This window comes from Cygnus atratus, chromosome 15 (genome assembly GCF_013377495.2).
Source record: "Cygnus atratus isolate AKBS03 ecotype Queensland, Australia chromosome 15, CAtr_DNAZoo_HiC_assembly, whole genome shotgun sequence".
Taxonomy (NCBI): Eukaryota; Metazoa; Chordata; class Aves; order Anseriformes; family Anatidae; genus Cygnus; species Cygnus atratus.
This window is the reverse complement of record NC_066376.1, coordinates 4280348-4295867: the sequence shown is the minus strand read 5'-3', so window position 1 is coordinate 4295867 and position 15520 is coordinate 4280348.

Here is a 15520-nt window from a genome sequence, read left to right as displayed (position 1 = left end):
CTGGCTCTCGGTCCTCTCCCCCCGCGGCACAAGCCAGCGAGCGGGGAAGTCTCCGGGCTGTCCCCTGCTAGGGCAGCCCTGCCTGCCACCAGCCCTGCCTGCCACCAGCCGCAAGCCACTCGGAGCTTTCCTGACCCTGACCCCAGCTCGCGATGAGGTTGTCCGCATGATTGCTGCTGTTGCGGTACGAGACCTGCAGTTGAAGAGAGGCAGGCCTCCAGACAGCCTCACTGAACGCTTGATTCGGTTAAAATCAATGGAATAATTAGCCCACAGAGTCTGCCCAAAGGTCAGGAAGCAGTGATTTCTTTTTTTTCTTGCAGCAGCTTTGGTCCTGTGCTCTTGCTTTAGTGCAAGGATTGCAAGCAAAGGCACTTCAGCAGGTAGGTTATAAAAGTGTTATGACTGCTGGTATTAAGCTGACAGGCTAATGTGACAAGTGCTTAACAAGGTCTCCCAAAATAGAGAGGTAAATGCTTTGCAGTGCTGGTTTCTCGGACAACCCCGAAATGAGCTGACAGGCACGGCGCAGGCTGGGCTGGCTGCCTGGGAGGCAGAGTGCAGGAGAGCCTCGGAGAGCGGCGTGGTGGAAGAGGAGGAGGAGAAGGATGCCAGGAGAAAGAGGACGGGACCAGGTAGGGGCACCCTGCTTTCGCACCCTGTTCTATCCCATGGCCCCAAAGCTCGTCCCCCCTCATCCTCTCCCCCTCTGTCACCCAGCTCTGTGCTGCTCCCCGTGTGCTGGCAGCAGGCGTCTGCGGTGACAAGGGACACAAAGACGGTGCCATACAGGAGAATCCATCTTTCCCTCTCTCATCCCACAGGGGCACGTATGCTACCAGCTGGACACGCTGCATCCCGCGGGCTGTGTTTGCAGAAACGCTCTGATCTCTCGTTTTTAAGCCCCACGTTTCAATCCCCCTCGGAGCAAAGGTAAACGGCTGGGATGCTGCTTTGGTGGATTCAAGGTTTCAAGTCAAACAGCAGTCATTTAACCACTCTTTTAAAGTTCATATCATTTGAATGTCATATGTCAAACTAATGCTACTTCCAGTGAAGGCAAATAGGTATTTATTCCCCTCTCAGCTGTCCAGCGGTCTGACATTCATTATTGAAACATTGCAGCTGCCAGGGATTGAAATTACCTGTAGGAGTGCATTGAGCAAAGCCTTCCACCTCTTTAAGGGTTATTCCCTATAATACGTTTTAGTTCAGGCTCATTTTACAGCTGCTCTTGGTCTGCAGTTGCTTTTTCCTATGTCTGGACAAGGTCAGGCATGGGCTTTTTGACCATTTCCTCCAAGACAATGTTGTAACTTCATTTTCCACAGCTTGTCTTTGGCTCGGACTTGCAGTCACTGCGCACCTCGGTGCAGCTCCAGTCCCTGAGGGGCCAGCACTGCAAATTCTCTTCCCGGGGGGTCCCAGGCAGGGATTATTATTTATTTGTTTATTTATTTCATGCATTATTTTGCAGGAAATAGCCAACATTTTGTAGCTTATTGGGCACTAAAATATTCAGTTGGCTGTGTGCGAGTCCAGGGACAGAAGGAAAGACAATGGAGATGACTAGATTAGTCTGCATTTAGACATTGCCCCGAACTTCACAGAGCAATTTACACCTGTACGAGGGTCCGTGGAGTTATATTGAATCAGACCAGGAGCATTTTACAGCCACTTTGCATGAGCATAAATGATAGCATAAGGTGCAAAGGAAACAGCCAGCCGGACAATTACATAGCATCTTCACACGCCTTATTAATTCTCATTACATTACCCTCTGTGCTGAGAATCAGCATCTTCCCTTCCCCACAAAGAGAAGGACGGGTGAGGCTGCAGAGCCAATTTAGCCACCTGCCAAATGTACAGCCTCTGGCTGCTGGTAGCTTCACTCCTTGGGTCTGGAGAGCAGGCTGCCCCCTGCCAGTGTCTGAGAAGCATCTTGCTAAATCAGTGATGGAAATCACAGCCGTCTCCTGCCCTACCGGGCTTCTGAGCAACCTGTGATGTTACAATCACCCACACCTATGTCTTTTATTTTATTTTATTTTATTTTATTTTATTAATTTTTTTTTCTGAGCTTACCTCCATAGGTATCTCAGGAAGGGGGGGGTGGTGATATTCACCTGAAGACCATGCACCCAGTTCCTGCCTGATACTGAAATTCCTTAAAAGAGAGCAGCTCCTTAGCACTCCCAGAGCTCATTTCCCACTCAGAGCCACTTGCTTAAAAGCTGGCAGACCTGAACCTTTCTAGCCAAAGATGACCAGAAGGACCCAGTGAGTGCTGGGCTCCTCAGGCAGCAGACAACTTGAATAGTCAGACCAGCTTTATGCAGCTGGGAGAATGGCTATCTGATGTTCTTTCTGGGAATCTTATTAATGTTATCTTATTATTTCATAATAGATATAACCCATGTGCTAGGGCTGGCAGGCTGTAATTGGGCCTTGCCAGGGAATTACTCATATTTTTCATTCTTGAAGGAATGAACAGCGTATTCGGTTACGCTAACTACCTCATTTGTGTGGATTCCATTCACTTTATGTGTCTCGCTCCTGAAGTATTACGGCTAGGGCAACGATTTGTCACTCGAAGTAAACGTCGGAGAGTCTCGAAGCAGATGCTCTCTTCTCCCAGCGCTGAACAGACGCTGGCACTGTGTTCTCCTCTCCTTTGGATGCTGCAGAGTTGCCCAAAGGGTTTTGTTTGTTTTTTTTTTTCCACAGAACATGCTTTGTTGATGGAGATTCACATCTCTTCTTCCAGCTCAGAGTCTCAGGGTGCTGCAGCAAAATGTGGAGCTCTCTGAAATGGGGGGACATTATTTATTCATTGTTGCTTTCTAAGTCCTCTCTGCCTATTCAGTAACCTTTATCTGGGCCTCAGGCCTTTTGGGCTGACTTGTAAAGCACCAGAAAAGGTAGAGCATCTACCCAAGGTCTCAGCCAAAGAGGTTTGTTTACTCTCCACAGGGTGTAAATGATAGTTTCAGCCATAACGAACCCTCCTCCCAATACTTACAATTACACTCTTTTGTGTGCATATCAAAGCACAAGCAACATATCCTCGTCAATAAAAGTCCTTGCTAATTCCTTTTTATCCTCCCCAGGGGAGTCCTTAGAGCCCCATGGATCCTTGAGCAACCCTTTAATTCCTCCCGCCTCGGCCCTCGCTGCAGCCAGCAGTGAAAATGCTGCTCCTGAACCAGGCTGCGGTGACTGCTGGACGCCACGGAGCATCACCTGCCCACAGGGACGCAGCTTTCTGCAGTGTTATCAGAAATGTTTCCATGCATTTGTTTGCAAAATGTCTTTATCCAGCCAGGAGAAATGTCCCTTGAAGTCAGCTAACCAAATAAATAAATAACAGTCAGAGACAATAGAGTGGAAAAGTTTCTAGAGGGAAATAAGTGATGGATTGGAAGAGATTTGAGGCTGTTATGGTGTACAACTCAGTGCGTGATGTGACAAGAGAGAATCCTCATTGTGCCCCTTCCTGGTCTTCCATTTTAAATGAAGTCCTAAAAATGCTGATTTAAAAGGGTTGGAGAAGCAAAACAAAATAGGCAGATGTACGGGGTGACTTTTTTTTTTTTTTTTTGTAGACTTTGAATTTTTTTCATAATACAGCTGCTGGTAGCTGTGTCAGAATAGAGCTCTTTGACCAGGGTGCAGAAGGGATGCTGGAGCTGCTGGCAGTTTTTTAGCGTGCTCCTGCACAAGTCTGAACAAAGATAGCAGTGATTTCACTTTTCAACCATAGTAATAGCAAGCAACAGGAATTCTGACCTGGAATTTGTCTTTGCATTCCAAGACCATCCTTGAGCAGTCTGTGGAGACCCAGGGAAAACAGCTGATTAATGCCACCATTAATGAAAATAAACGCAGCATAAAATTCCAAGTACCAGGACTGCTTCCCAAAGCATCCAGGGGTGAGGGATAACAGCAAATGCAATAAAGCAGAAATCTACTTTGACTGTCAAGGGATAATGTTTCTTAGCTCAGACCCAGGCCTGTGAGGGGGAACATACCATCCATAGCAAAGCAGTCTGCGACCTTGAAGTGCTCATATGCTTGAAAAGCGATCTCAGAAATGCAGACATGAATGTTATTGGTGGCTGTTTCCCCCCTCCCAGCCCCTGCAAAGGGTCCCGTGTTATCTCCTGCACTGCACAGGACCTGGCTGCTGTTGATGCCCAGGGTGCTATTGCCCGAAATGCAAATCAGAAGTTTTCAGGTAGGTTTTGTGGCAAAATAGCAGTAAATGTTCTGCCCACCATCAACAGGCAGATTTGTCAAGGAGGTGCCTGTAGTGTGAGGGGTAGGGTGTGCAGGTATTTGTGTGCATGAGCCCGTGTCTGGGAGAAGTCGCTGCCTCTTTCTCATGTGTGTATTTATCTCACCGATTTGACCAAAGGAATTACAGGATTGAAAGGAAATTAATAGCTTAGCACCCAGTCAGCTTCTTATTTTGAATCAATCCATTCTTGTCACTTGGACTGAACTAAATAATTAATCATGCTACCTAAAAATAATTACGGCTAATATCACAGAGATTACACTAGCCAGTTCTAACAATAATGTTGTTAAGAACATCTAAATAACCCTATATTTAATTACAGTCTGGCTTGTTTAGTGATGTACAGGTTTGGGGCTTGCTCTCACTGCAAATTTGGGCCAGTTACATTTATTAAATGAGAACTTTTTATAGCTAGTGTTCAAATTATCAAATACTTGCCTAAAGCAATCCCATTGATCAAGTGTATCATTTGTAATACAAATGTTTTTATTAGGAGGCTTTGTTCAAGATAAATGAAGGATCAAATTAACTGGAGATTGGTTTGAGTAGAAAATGCTGCAGCTGGATAATTTCAAGCACTGAGGCTGAACATTTCTTTCGAATGACGAGAAGTCATCAACTAAGTCTTAATATAAAACATGCACGCACAGAGGCATCTTTGTATTGATTCCTCTCATTTCTATGGCACTCTTTATACAAAGCACATCAGGTTTTGTAGGAAAGGTTGCAAACCCATCACATCATTGCAACTAAACCGGTCTGAGATTTTTTTTTTCTGGCCAAAATTGCGTACGCTATCAATATACCAACATGCCCCAGAACCCTCTTCCCACTCCCTCATTTTTCATCCCCGTTCTGCTACCTCTGTTCCCACCCAGGACGATTCCTTGTGCAGCTCTGCTCTTAATTCAAACATCTCCCTTGCATCTGGGCTGGGGCAGTAGCGTGCCTCCTTTTTGGAAGGGAAACCACCAGAAGGGAGCCTGGACACGTGAATATTTACCTCTTTCCAGCATTTGTGGTAGCACGGCTGGGTCTGGATGTGATTGAGGGTTTGCCCATGATCAGCCAGTGGAAAATGAGCATGTGAGTGCAATGCTGTTACATTATATATATACACACATTAATACAGTCTGCGTTAGGAAAGCTATTTGTCTGGGGTTACATTTTTGGCTGTCATGTAGAACTGTAGGTATTAAATAGTTGCTTTCTAAATTAAGCTCTCCCCTCACCACATCCCACTCCCATAGCGATGCGTGGAGCGTTTGCTGATACAGGCAATACAGACATCTGGGGAGCTGCTGTAAAACCTCCCAAGATTTACAGCTCCTCCGCCAGGTTTCTCCATGGGTTGGCTTCAGAGGGAGAGGTCTCACAGGCATTCAGGATCCTTCCAAATCTATCTCCAGAGGCACCCGCACTAATCAGAGGAAATCCCTTGAAGCCCATCAGATAAAATTTACAGACCTGGAAAGGCAGCATGGAGGTCAGTTAATCCCTGGGGGCAGGCTATTTCTGGCGTTTTCAGGGCCACAAGGCCAAGTTTCCAGCACGTGCCGAGCACGGAGAGACGCTTTGTGAAGAACTCCAGGTGCTCCAGCTTGGTTTGGCTTACAGCAGGAAAATCAATGTAAATCTCCTCAAAATGCTGGGTTTCTTCTTAATTTGAGGTGGGGAGGAATACTTAGCTCACATACTTGGATCTAAACATCCCTAATGCCTGTCCCAGCACCCTGTTAATGTACCAGGAGGGTGCTCAAGCAGTGCGATATGCTGCACAGCTTTTAGGGAGAATTATTACTTTATTTATCACTTTAGCAGAGGAAGTAATGACCCCAGGTGGAATTACAGGTGGTAATGAAAAACAGAGACTTGTTTTTCTCAGCTAGCATTTGTGGCTACTCCAAGTACAGGGATATCTATGCAAAAACCAAAAGCGTGTACCATATATACATATGACAGATATTCACAGGATTACATATGTGTATATGATGTGCTCATCATGTTATATCTGGTTTTGGAGCTGCAGAAACTGGACTGGGAGAGCTTGTATTTTGCTTTTATGCTGTGGCCAATAATAGCTTGTTACCCTCATTGAAAGGTTTAAAAGCTGTGACCATTATGTTTGATGAAGGTGGTTCAAACTTTGCTTTGGAAAACTGCAGCATATTGGTTGGAGATGTATTTCCTCCAGAAAAGCTACAGCTATTGTAGTAATAGTTAAAAAAAAAAAAAAAAAGGCAAACCATCAAATTTAGGAGTCATATTTAAAGAGACAGAGAGGGAGATCAAATTAACCCCTTTACTCTGCAGACAAGGCTGAAGCACAAGGGCATCACTGCAGTCTGCCCAGCAAAGTGAGGAACGAAAGCAACGGCGTGTATTGGTAATGGGTAACTTGATATGAGCCGAGCAATTTAATTTCTATAGGGAACACAGTGATTGAAAGCAGCACTAATGCTGATTAATCCCCCTCCCTCTTTTCTGTCTTCTAATTTCTCGCTCCTTGGTGCTCTTCATTCCTTTCAGACAAGTGCCATTGTACATGTACACCAGGACACCTCATGCTACATGCGCTGAATACATCAAAATCTTGGGGGTCACACTGCTGCTTTTCTTAACCTGTATTACACTTTATAAAGCTGTGTTTTTCTCTACTCATTCCAAAACATTTTATATAGTTCATTTAATTACTGTTTTAGTCATTGACCATATGAAAGTCATTTTCTCATCAGATTTTTTTTTCAGCATCCAAAGATGAGACTGCAGAATCGCATCCCTGTTCAGCTCACACGGCTGCTTTCAGAGGACAGCTACTGGTGTGACATACGGCCTCTCCAGCCTCTTTCCTTAATCTGGTCCCAGGCACAGGGACAGATAATTTAGAGGAGAGAAATTCATGCTCATTATACATGTGCTGATTTCAGGAAAGCTGACTTAGATTGATTTCACCAGGAATATTTGTTGTGTTTTGTTTTAGCTTAGTAGATAATCTGTTTTCAGGGAAAACAAACAAACAAACAAACAAACAAACAAAAAACAACAAAACAACAACAACAAAACCAGTGTGATCTAGGTTTAGAAATGACTCAAGTTTGGCCACCCAAATAACATGACAGTTGGGAAATCTCAGCTAAGTTCAATGTCCTGCCTCTGTCTGCAACATCTCCTGGAAAAGCCACGGAAGTGACTCACAGGTTGCTTCATCTGCCAAGAGCTTCCCTGTCTGCTGTCCTTGCAAAAAGAGATTTCCTCATCTCAGGCAGCAGCTGGGTTGTTGTGTGCAGTCAAAACTGCCTCTGAAAGCAGAGGATGTCTGGGAGAAGGGCTGATACAACACAATTTTAGGCAGGAATACATCTGAAAATGAAGTTTGGCAAAGAAAGCTTAAAAGGGAGAAATGTGCAGAAGTTACAGGAGCAAAATCCTGATTTCTCCAGCATTGTTTTCAGAAGGGGAGTGACAACTTTTGGGAAAATGCCAGGATTTTAAATATGCATTTTCTTTTTCTGAATATTGGACATGCCAGCCCAATGGGAACAGTGGATATGTTTAATTGAGTGGTTAGATTTAATTGATTGGTTTAATTGATTGTTTAGGTTTAATTGATTGGTTTTGATAAAGTGTTCCTAGTCACCAGAGACACCAGGCTATACAGACAAGTGAAGAGTAGGCACTACTTGTCTGATCGTCTTTGTCACGCGTGTAGATAAATAATAATAATAGGAGAACAAACAGAAATTCTTCTTAGGATGAAACAATTAAAAAATGTATGATTTGGGGCAAAATAGTTCTGATGTCTGCCTAAAGTTATGGACATGAGGTCTATTTTGTCAAAGAAACCCAGTAAAACCATGGCCAGCTGGTGTCAAGATAATGGCTGGGAAAGGGAGGAGCCAATGCAATGGTCAGCAGACAGCTCCCAGAGCAGAGGGTGCAGAAAGTTTCCCTATGGGCACAGCAAGGTCTTGCTGAAAATCAGTAGGAATTCTTTGGGAAAAAAAACTTCAAATTAAGTGTTGTCTATGTTAGCTCAGCTATTGCCAGGACTCCAGCAGTCAGTTAACAGTGTCACCATCTCCTGCTGCCTGATGTCGCTTGTGAGTGGCACGGAGAGGGCAAAGAGGGAATGACTTGTACCGTCCCTCCCAGCAGAACTAAAGACATCAATTGAAACTGGAAGGTTTTCAGTGCAAGCACAGAGAGGTATTTCCCTTCCTGTGCATATCTATGGACTCCTTGAACCACAAAGCCCAGGAAGCTGAGAGAGTGTTTCTGAGAAGTACCTCTAACTCTCACCCTGCTCCCAGGCTTTTCCATGAGCATCTGCTATCGGCACTGTTGGGAACAAGCTGAGCTGCTCACACTGACGTTTTTATGCTCCTCAGTTACTTTGTTGTCTTTATTTGACCAAGAAATCACAAGCAGAAGAGCAATGTCTTGGAGGACTGAGGATCTGCCGGGTTGCACTGAAGACCAACAGACCTCAGACTTGGTTCCTGCTGTCACGAGGAGCACAATCTCCGTGCTGCTGACGTTGATTTTACATCTGACTTCAGCCGCAACAGGCTCAAGGATTTCATTATTCAGCAGCCTCTCCATCTGCTGTATTGAAAATGTGTGCAAAGATTAAACATGACAAGGAATTTGTTTCCAAGATACTGATATTTTGGGATGGATTAAGAAGTGTAAGTACACCCTTCTTTCCCTGGAGAGCAAGGCAGGCTGTGCATCCCTGCTCTGGTCCCCTCCAGGCTGCCCAGTGTCGTGGGGCTGCACAGAAAATGGTGTCACAGCCGTGTGCCTTTGCAAGTTATTTCTCTTCTTTTCCTACAGAGCCTTTTAATTCAAACTCCGAAAGAAAACAGGTTCATCAAATGTCATCTTGAGAATATCCCACTGCATCCAGGCACCGTGAGTGTGAGAAATGATTTGTTGGGCGCCACTACAGCTAGTTTTCACCTGTTCCTATCCATCTCCTGTCAGCGCTCACACCCCTGTTGACAAAATGAATTTCGCTTTGATTTCATCTTTCCAGATAACACAGATTAACTGGAAGCTGTGTCTTTTTGGTTGTTGTGAAAGCGTACAGAAGGAGCAATCCTACAGAAGAGATGCAGATGTCTGAGCAAAGCTTGCAGTTGTGGTAAGCAGTTCAGACCAACATATTGCTGGAAACAGAGATACCAGAGGTACCAGCCACTTCTGTAAGACTTTGAGCACAATAAATGCAAATGCCCATGTTACTATGCCGTTTTAATACTGTTTTCATGTCTTCCAACCAGCATCTCCTGCAGGGTTACGGTCCCCTTCTTCTTGCATTCAGCCTTCCTCCTCCTCTGCTGCAGCTGTCATCCCGTATGCCACGCGGGAGGAAGAGCAGGGTCAGACAGCCGCCGCCAAACTGCCTCGTGTCGTCTGCCTTGCCTTCCCCTTGCAATTCTGGTGTGACAGATGCAGGAGAGAAGAACAACTCCTGGAGGAGCACACAGGTTTATGTATTAGTGAAGATTTCCTCTGTTGTTTCAAGGGCGTAATACAAGGAAAAGGGAAAGAGAGAATTAGATGAGCCACGGCAATCCTTCCCGCTGGGAGACAGCAGCTCCACACTTACCCTTATTGCCATGAGGAGACAGTGATAGTGCAGTCAGGGACTTGTGTGACAGTTGTAGCGAGAAGACCCAGGGAAATTAAGGTGGATCCTGCAGATAAGCAGCATTTAATAAAACTAAAGTGGATGCTTTTGGAGGCAAGCGATCTGCTCACCTCTGGAGAGCCTGGACAGAGCTGGAGTTTCTTGGAGTGACCTCATGAGCAGAAGAGCAGCCGTGAGTCACCTTCATCATCATAACGCTTCACAGGGCCAACAATTTAAAATGTCAAGAAGCTTTTTCTGGAATAGTTGAGTAAGTTATTTCCTAAAGCATCTCCAGGCAGCCCCAGAGCATCTAATGTGGCCTCATGTGGTAGGGGAGGGCAGTCAGCCCACAGCCCAGGCAGGCAAGGATGGAACTGGGGGCTTCATACCCTGGAACAAAACCATGTGTACTGCAGCATATTCAGTGTGTTTTACAATGTGCACATACACCAGTGAGAAGAGACCATTCGCTCTCACTCCATCCACAGAAAGAAAGTCAGGGAATGGAGGATGTGATGAGATAAATGGTTATTATGAGATATAGGCATTTTTAATTAGCTCCTGCAGACTGTACCACACTCCTAATGAGCTCTTGCCAAGTTTGCTGTGATTCCTCTTTACGTTTTGTAACTCCGTAATAGTAACAATATAATCATTTTCTATAATAACCATGATAAAACCCAGATAATCCTTCTGTAACTCCTGCATAAGCTTCATGTAATTAAATCAGCTGGTGAAACATTCTTGGTCTAAGGGACAGATGAATGCAGCACAGCTCTGTCACCCAACAAAAGAGGCTGATGCAGAGAACTCATTTCCCATATCTTCCTACACCCAAAGCATTATAAATCCAGTTAATGGGGTTAAAATGGTGAACAGGTGTGTTTGGATCTCAGATTTGCCCATCACTGCCAAAGCAGCAGCCAGAATATTGCCAAACCAGTAAATTTAGTCTAGTCTGATTTGTATTACAGGGGTTAGTGATCAGGCAGCTGCTGGAGCACAGAGCAGTTCCCATGTGGGTGGGAGGTGTGAGAAGGGATGAGGGGCAGAGACATCGCAGCACTCCTGCTTTCATCCCTCCCTTAAAAGGAGGAAGAGTGCTTCTCAACAGTGCTGAGAAATGCAATTTAGATAAATAGTAGGTGGCTCCTAAGAAGAGTTTATGCAGCCTGTTATCTTTTGCTGCTCTGCTCTGCTCTGATTAATGTATCCCAGAAGGTGTCATATGTGCCCTTTCCCTTTCCCTTCCTTTCCTTTCCTTTCTTCATTCATCCTTTCAAAGGAAGGATCAAGGAGGGGACGTACTTCTGGAAGACAATGAAATGCATTGTGAAATGGACACAATGCCCCCAGAACAAAAGTCTGTTTCATTAAGAGATGGGAAAATAAAACTTCAACAGTAAACTCTGAGAGCTTTAGGACTCGTTCTGGTTGGTAGAGCATCCAGACTTTACTGTTTGCAGATTGGGCTCTTAACTGAACCAGGTGCTGAACAAGTGTTTTCCACAGGTCCCTGATTTCCAACTTTATTCAGAATAGCACCAGCCCCAGGCCAAATTCAGTCCTGAAATAAATGGACTCTTCTCTCAGGCCGGATACTCTGGCACGGTGCATCTTCTGTAGCAGCCTATGGCATCGGGAAATGTGTGGCAGGCTGATTTCTTCGACTTCACTGCAGGCAATGGAGCTCCACACTGGCCCTTGTATGGGTTACTGCCTTTCTGCTCCACTTATAACTGCAGTTTATGAAAGTCTGCAGTGAAAATGTCACATTCATGTTGAGGGGGGGTGAAAAGACAAAGTGTTGTTTGACCGTCTTGAATTTTCCTCAGTCTCTCGTGTCCCACACTGCTGGAGCAGCTGCCAAAATGCTGCTCTGTTCCAGCCTTTCCTGCCTGCCACCTATTACAGACCCGATCTGATCTTGTACTGATTCCTCTCTGCTAACTGCTGAAGCTGCTCTCTTCTGTAGCTAGATGCAAGCAGCAAGAGGGGACGGATGATCACAGAACTTGAGCATCAAAAGTCCATCCCAGTCACCTGAAAGCTGAAGTGTTACTTTAAAAAATATTTTTTCCTCTTGCTGCTAAGGGGAAAAAGGACAAAATAATTTCCAAATTAACTAGTTGCTTCCTACTCTGACAGCTGGGTTTCTGGGGCTGCTCACAGTCTCAGGGCTCATTCTGAATTACTAGTGCCATACCCAGGCTGTCAGATCCAAACACCTGGTGACTAAAGGTAGAACGGATCACACAGATTCAGTATTTATGCCCTGTAATGGGCCTTTATAAACTTCAGCTTTAAAACCCAGGCACCAAACTTACTGACACTCGAACCCATCTAGACAGGCCCTAAACTGTCAAGGCTTAACAAAGATTTTCTGCAGCTGAGGCTGGAAGAGGGAAATTTTCAGAGCCTGGTGCAAAGCATGAGCCTGACTAGGCCCCAAGGCACTGATTGGTGTTAACAGCCCTGACCAGCCTCACCTGGGTCTTGCACCCACACCCAGGGCCCTGGGGACCATTTAAGCTCAGCTTGGGGGCCTTGTTCTTTTTTGAGTTGTGTTGGAGGAGTGCAGGTCTCTAGCTTAGGCATAGCTATGCTACTTGGCCTTGGACCCTGAAGATCCATCTGAAGAAGGGGGGTTTTCTACCTACTGCTACCACAGTAAGGCTCTCACTTCAGATTTAAATTGGGGGTTTGGTGACACATGTTCTCCTCTTTGCACTGCAAAAGAGTGAGTTTGCTGCAGGGGTTGCAGAGGATGAACAAGATGTGTGCTCAAGGTGGTGTAAACTAAATGGGGACAGCCCTACCTCCGCTGCCCAACAGGCCCTCCTGGCCCTGCAGCTGCCAGTCTGCAGTTTATATGGTGTTTCCTTGGCCTGCTGCATTGCATGAATTCAACCCAGTCTTTGCAGAGAGCTGTGACTGCGTCAGAAACCCAGTTCCTGTAGGATCTGATGTTTTTGGCCATGAACAAGTGCGGGGCCCCAGTGCCTGCAGGCAGGGGCACAGCAAGCAGTGTAATTCCCTGCTTGTACAAGCAGGTTCATCCTTTCCTATTTACTTCTGAACGTTTTTCATTATGATGTTCTTGTGATGCTCTAGGGCTGGAAACACCAGGAATATAAATCAGAGCTTGCCATTGGCAGACATCACATTTATTATACATGCATATACTTTTATTGTTCAGATATTACACATTTACTTCTGAATCTTGTCTATTACCAGATGCTTGTTATTCTAACAATTTTCTTTATTTTTCTTCACACACATGAAATAGTATGCTTAATGATTGGTTTCTGACTGGAGAAATCAGTCTGTTACAAGAAATCTCAGCCTGCATGTCCTCTGTGCTCTGACTTGGCAATTTAGTTGCATCTGGTCCCCTGGGTTTTGTTTTTTTCCCCACTGGTGAAGGTGGTGAGGGAGCCCAGAAAGCCCCTTCTGTGCCTCTTCTTCACTGCTAATGTGAGAACAGAGTCCAGTATCCCCCTTAGACTAAAAGTCTGGGGATGAAAGACAAAAAGAAGGCATCTATAATTCTGGAGGGATTTGAGGATTTCTCTGGAGAGGCTGAGAGCAGTGAGCCCTGCTCTCTTCACCCGCCACCATGAATGCTGCTCAGCTGCTTGAGGAGTGAAGGCATGGAGAGGGGTGGCTCTGGGTACTGCAGGCTGCTGCTAGCAATCAGAAGGGAGGCACGTAGCCAAATGCTGTTTTTTGGATGCCAGCCCCCAGCTGTACACTTCCAATTATCCAAGCACATCCATATGCATGTGCAGACCCCTGCCTCGCTGGTGTGTGGGCAGAGGACCCAGCCCTGCTCCCGCAGATGGGCACAGGCAGCTCGCGCAGCCTGGCTTAATGGGAGCAGAACTTTGTCCTTGAGATCCCCACACGTGTGGCATTCAGCAGCCTTTTGAAGTGCAGTCAAAAGCCTCATCTGAGAGCAAAGATGCTTGTTTCCCATGGAGCTGTTCCTCTGCCTGATGCTTTATTTCAGGACCCTGGGCAATTAGTGCAGTCCCAGGCAGAGGAGTTTGGGCATCCTGCAGGACCACGTGCGGGTTTCCTGGGGGGTGTGAACAAGGATGCTATTGTTTCTCCAGATGGGTTATTAGTGATGGCAAACTTGCCCCTCTGCTGGGGTAAAAGCTCTTACACCCACACAGTGTCAGTGAGTCATGTCCCAGATAACCAAAGTGGGCTGCCTGCAGTCAGAAAGCACGGGGGGGAAAACAGCCCATTATTCTGATCAACAACCACCGCTGGAGAAGAGAAGTGGGGGGAATTTAAAGGAAGCTTTTCTCCCAAGTTTTCAGGAATAGCTCCAGGGTCTGGGCTTTATAAACTTTCCGGGAAGGTCTGTTTGATCAGATAGGAAAAAATATCTAAACTATTTTTCATATACGCTTCATTTTTACTCATCAGAGTGCTACAAGTAGTAATATCAGGAAATAGATTCACAGGCAGAAGTATGATTTTTAAGTTAACGATGTTCATTTAATTTCAACTCTTGTCTCCTCGATGTGCCTCCTCCTAATGCTCTAAATAGCTCTTCTGCCTCTTTGATGTTTACACCCTTCAAATGCATAAAGACAGTTCTCTACAATTCCTCATTTTGCCAAGCAATACATACTTAGTGCTTTTCATCTCTCTCCATAAATCAATCCCCTTCCTCCAACAGGAGTTAGAATAGGATTTTTTTCCTTATTAGATTTGTACTGAGAATTTCTTTTCAGAAACAGATAAATGATACAAGGCTTTTTCATGACAAAGCATCCTATCATACATTATTAGCAAACACTACCACAGTGTAACAGGAATAAAAATAGAAGTGGGCTATAAAAAAGAATGTATAGCGGGATGGCATCTAATCTCACAGCATGGCACTAAAAGTGGAGCAGTTCCTTCACATTTCTTTGCAAATCTTCAAGGAAAGATCCAGGAGTCCTAAGAAATGTTTTGCATCTTTTACTTAAGGATTTAGTTAAATTCTATGCAATCTTTGACATCAAGTTAATGAATTTTCTCCTCATTCAAAAAGCCCACCTATTGTTTGCAGCGCGATTGAAGCTGCAGATCCTTCCCAGCCAGCTCTGCTGCTGCTCCCTGCCTTGCTGTCCTCCCCTGTGTTTTGGCTCAGCGATGCCTGTGCATGTCCTCTTCCACAGAACTTTAACTGAGAAACTGCCTGGATTAAGAACTCTTTCAGTTCCCACTTATCTCAAAAACAAGCATTTTTTTTTATTACCGATTTCCAGCAGAAGCAGTCAGATATGAACTAGCCAGTGCTCTCACCTGGCAGGACAGGTTAACAAGTATGTGATATGCTTTTAGGATTGCTGCTTCTGATGGATCCTTCCTGCACCCTCCGATCGAGGTGGCTATGCTTTAGAGGCTGCACTGATAAAGAGTTCCTGGGAAAAAGTCGCCCTCAGATTTCCCATATTTCTGAAAGCAATTTTGGTTGAAGTCCAGCAAACCCTGCAAAAATGATTTTCAAATGAAATTACGAATGAAAGACAAATACTCAAATAGACAACAATTTCAGCAGCTATTTGTCAGAAGCA